Source organism: Trifolium pratense, linkage group LG4 (genome assembly GCF_020283565.1).
Source record: "Trifolium pratense cultivar HEN17-A07 linkage group LG4, ARS_RC_1.1, whole genome shotgun sequence".
Taxonomy (NCBI): domain Eukaryota; kingdom Viridiplantae; phylum Streptophyta; class Magnoliopsida; order Fabales; family Fabaceae; genus Trifolium; species Trifolium pratense.
In genome coordinates, this window is record NC_060062.1 from 53,657,239 (window position 1) to 53,662,362 (window position 5,124).

The following is a 5,124-nucleotide window of genomic DNA, read 5'->3' on the forward strand; positions in this document are numbered from 1 at the left end:
ATTTGTAAACTTTCTTTCTCTCTCTTCTCTCTCGTACTCTCTCTTTTTATCAGCATCTCACACTTTCATCTCTCCTCCTCTCTGACCCATCCCATCCTTCACCACAACCTCCACCACCACCTACAAATGAATCACTCGTGAGAGTGAGGAACTGACCGAAGGAGAGAATATTTGACGGCGAGAGGGAAGTTACGGCGAGGAATAGAGAGTTCCGGCCGACACCAGAAAAGCTTCGACCACCACCATCGGCACCACACCGCTTGCCTCTCACCACCGACCGCAACCTTTTTCTCTCTCTGCTAAGCTGAGTTTTCAAATCAAAATCACCGAAAAAGCCAGTCACGCCACCACCACAAAAGCTTTCGCATATTGACAGGTACAATTATTCTAAATCTCTAATTTTTCTAGGTTTTAGGTTTTTGGAAAATTTTGATTTGTTTATTTGATTGATTGATTGAATAAATATAGATAATGGATATACTCAATCCTTTGTGTTGTTATGTTGAGTTAGAAAATTTTGATTGTTGAGTTAGAAAATCTTGGTGTTGTTAACCTTAGAAAATTGTGATTTTGAAGTTTAAAACATGATTCCTAGCCATAACAAGGTTTCTTCGTCACTTGATTATTAAAAATTGAAAAAATTTCTGCCACTTTTGTGTTGCAGGTTTCTGTGTTAAGGTAATAACACTAATCTTTCTCTTTCTCATTATGAATGAATCCCAATTAATTATTATTGTTGTTTTGAATGATTTTGATATTAATTTTGATTTATGTGATTGCAGCCGTCACCGACGCCTTTCCAGGAGGTGCTTGAGTGTATGTTTGATTACATTGATAGGTTGTTTAACATGGTGCGACCTAGGAAGCTGCTGTTTATGGCTATTGGTTTGTGTTCTCTCTTTGTTTTGATTTGAATGTTAGTTTTTAATGGTTTTTTTTTTGTTGTTGTTGTTGGTGGTGGTGGTGGCGAAGCTTACTTTTGAATTTTGGGTTTTGAATTGTATAGATGGTGTTGCACCGAGGGCTAAAATGAACCAGCAATGGTCTAGGCGGTTTAGGGCAGCTAAAGATGCATCTAATGCGGTAGGTTGCGCAGCTTAATTTTGAATTTTGGGTTTTAAATTGTATAGATGTTGTTTGATTGCATTGATAGGTTGTTTCACCAATGTTTTGGATCATTTTAGATTCTTTATCTCAAATCAGGAAGAAACACATACTTGATACAGTGCTAAATGTCATTTCTTAACTCTTATTTGACCTCACATTCAAACTCTTATTCCATCTCAAGTTTGCAGAATGAAGCCTCCCTCTTCCTTAGCATTCCATCTTCCCTTTTATCAAATCCTTTTTCCCCTTAGCACTTGCTTTCTTATCATTCCTCTCCACTTTCATTTAAATTACTTACCAGCTACCATTTCATTACATCATTTCTTTTGGTCATGCGGCGTACATTAGTGGCAAATAAGTTACTCAACAAGCGACTCGGAATTGATAGTTTTGCAGCAGATTATCCAAATTATATACCAGTTATCTCTGAGCACTAAGACCATTCTTAATGCAGCATATCTTTCCAATTTTATGCTCATGTTTATCAGATACTCTAATGTTGCTGAAATCTGGTGTCATTTGGATTTACTTTGACAAAGCAATAGTAGTGCTACAACATTGTAGTGTAGGGGGATTAGAACAAATCACTATTTTATGAAATCCATGATTGACAACACTGCGAGTAGTTCATTCTTGCATATGCTCTGATTTATGTATGTTACTGATAGATGAGTTCAAACTTATTCTTTCCTTTGCATTCATATGTATATACTATGTATGACTTTGATTCATGCTTATTGTTTATCTATTGATTGCAATTGGCAAATGCTTTAAACAATTTTATTACTAATGTTTTCCATAATTTTGAGTCTATATATGATTGCTTCTACACCTGCCGTGGCTATGATTTTTTGTTTTGTGGAGTTTACTGAACCCAAATGCGCTCTCACCGCCATGGAAGCTCTGCAAGCTAAATGGTTTTCTTTTTTGTATATATAACTGAGTTTGATGTCTACTCACAGGGTCAATATAACTGAGTTTGATGCTTGGTACATTATAGGGAATTGTCTGAAAATTAGGAAATATAGACCTCTGAATTATGAGATCTCATTCTATGATTGATGTGGATCAAAATATAGAACACTAACACCAGAACTAAACACTATATAATAGTGGCCATATGGTTTAATTTTGACGAATTATTGTGCATTTTAAACTCTTTTTCTTCATATTGTTTAGTTCTGGTGTAATTCACAAACTGTACACCATGATAATTTATGTGGTTGTTTGTGTAAATTGAATTTGGCTTCATAGGTTATAATGAGGCTGGCCTAGAAAAACCTTATACATTCAAGACTGATGAGATGAATGGAAGATAGAAATAATTCTCATATGTTGAAGTGAGTTATTTTCTCATTCTTCGATGCATTTATTTTATTATTTTACTACTTTTTGTGTAAATTTTACAGCTTTAATTAATTCTCCTTTTACAAGTTTGATTGATTGCCTCATTGAATTGCACTTTCACGACTCATGTTCTTTTTGGGTTAGAAATGTGTATCACAGTGCGCAATGTTACTTTGAGACAATTTCAGAGACTAATAATTTTGGTCCCTTAATTTTTTCACATTATGGTTCTTAATATGTTTGGATTAGGATGGAAAAGGTGGTGAACTAACACATGATGAAACAACTATCATTGCTGGGGCACTTGAACTCTCTAAGAAAACTGCTGGTGATGCCATGAGTCCTATAAATGAAATATTTTCTATTGATATTAATTCAAAACTTGATAGGTAAGTCATGTATCACAATAATTTATAAATTTTGGAAGTTCTGGAAGAGGCCTCACTATGGAATTCCAGTATGTACTGCAATTTTTGTTTGGGTGTGGGTACATACACTTGTACCAGATCTATTGTTCGTACATTCAAATTTCTACCGCTATTTGTGATTTGTTGTAGTGTGCTGCAGGTTGAGAAATTAGATCTTATAACTGCTGCTATGGGACATGCATTGGCCACAGAAGGAGGATTCTGCACCAGAAGTGCGAGAGTTATAGATCATCAAGTATGGTAGTCACCATTTAATTTGCATTTTCTGAAATGTGGTATATGGTTTGATGCTTTTATTTTGAACTTCATATCCTAAACACACTTATTTTAGGGTGACAAAATTCAAGCTACGAAACTTTAACTTTTAATTTCCCCCTCCGTTGTTTAGTCATTTTCTGTATAGTTCAGATGCAACTGATAGGCTGAATGATATATATTGTTTTCTTCCTTTAAGGATTAATTCCTACTTAGCTTTTCCTACATTGTCTGCTTCTAATTGGAAAGTCCACGTGTTCATCCATTTCAGGTTTTTATAAAATTGGTACTGCATCTGAATCTGTAAATGCAACTTACATATTTTCCAGAAAAGATCTTTCTCGGTATGTCTTTCAGCTTAGATGTTATACAAACCCAAAGCATGCATTTAATCGTTTAGTATATAGAATGAGTCATTATGTTCAATTATTCATGTTAAGCTAATGAATCAAGTTACCAAAACATGTTAGTGATGTGTGCTGCTTTATTATTTGACCTTGATATGCAGGCCTGCTATACAGCTTCCTTGTGCAAGCAAAGCTATTGTAGGTAAGAGGAATCAACCCTAGAAGATTTGAAATTTCTAGATTATTTGATGATTTATTTTCTAACATTTGATGAGATTGTGTTTTTGCAAATAAAGGGTGGATTTTGATCTAGCTTGAAGGTTTTGATCATCTGTTATAAGAGGTAGTTCTCTTCTTGCATCTCTTTATATCTCCAATTTGGTTTTTAGATTTTCATTTCAGATTTTTTGATTTGCAGATTACTTCTTATTGGCTACTAGAGATCGAATCAGTAAACCTTTATTTATGGTTTAATTGATTCAATTCAACCGCTTGAACCAAATGACTTAATAAACAAGTAATTAATAAAAATGAAAACAATGAACCGGTTGAACCAACCACATTTCAACTCAGTTCAATCCAGCAATCCTCTTCTGTGATGGTCATTGTGACGATTGTATGTTCCTATTTGCAGGATAAATTGAGGCACCATGTTGTTTTTGACACACTCAGGGGTGATTGGATGATTGCCTTTGGAAATTGGGAATTTGACCCAATGAAGCTTAGTAATCCATTCCCTCACAATAACAGAAGTTCAGTTCACATTTGGCAGGGCTATGAAGATAAAGTAGTACCCTCTCAAATTCAAAGATTCATTTCAGAGAAGCTACCATGGATACAATATCATGAAGTTGTAGATGGTGGTCATTTGATTGTACATTATAGTGGCTTAGGCGAGGCGATTTTGAAGGCACTTTTACTTGGGGAAGAAGATATTTCATATAAACCTAGATCATCAAAATCTGTATCTTAATTTTGCCATGACTTTTATCATAATCCAATGTTTATTATTGGTTAATTTTTTGGGGAAGTGCCAGATATGTAAATCACATTCTTTGGTTGAAAGGAGGAAACTATCATATACAATCATGTATACTGTCTTTATTCTTTTTTGAAAGAAATGTTAGAAACATTTTTTTTTTTTTTTGCTAATGACACTTTTTATTATCGGGTGAAATTTATGCTAGCACTACTAAAGAGAGGATGAGTTCAGTAAGAGACTTCAATGTGAGTTCAATATTAAGCAGCTTATGATCAAGGAGCCATGGTTAAGGGATCCCTCCGAGTATCGATATAGATTCGTAATTTTTGTATCCTTCTTTTTTTTTTTGTGATAATTTTTGTATCCTTCTAATAGTGAGGTTTATAATTTATGCGCGCTGCTAGAGTTTCTTAATTTTTGCGCTTTAGGTCAGCCTCTAATAGAGTGTTTCTTAATCTATGCGTCATATAGAGTTTCATGATACTACGATATTTTAGCATTCACATAGATTCATAATTTTTATGCGTTCTTGATACAAAGGTTTGTAATTTCTGCGCGTCGCGAATATTATTTTTTAGTTTTCGCGCCACAAGTATCCACAATGGTTCGTAAAATTTTTGTGCTTACAATATAGACATTTATGATCTCTGCGCGCCAC

The 5,124-nt window shown here is 34.4% G+C and overlaps 1 long non-coding RNA gene across 7 annotated transcripts; it reads left to right on the forward strand.

The window, feature by feature from the left end:
* Positions 1–4,622, forward strand: LOC123924473. Of its 7 annotated transcripts, XR_006814730.1 has the most exons (11): positions 1–376; positions 783–885; positions 1,007–1,083; positions 2,362–2,447; positions 2,704–2,843; positions 3,022–3,117; positions 3,409–3,481; positions 3,646–3,686; positions 3,781–3,827; positions 3,903–4,001; positions 4,119–4,622. It is a non-coding gene; the product is annotated as an uncharacterized LOC123924473 (long non-coding RNA). The 7 variants fall into 7 exon arrangements; XR_006814728.1 differs by having other exon boundaries at positions 7–376; positions 2,704–3,117; XR_006814731.1 differs by having other exon boundaries at positions 7–376; positions 2,704–3,117; positions 3,903–3,935.
* Positions 4,623–5,124: the final 502 nt, after the last annotated feature.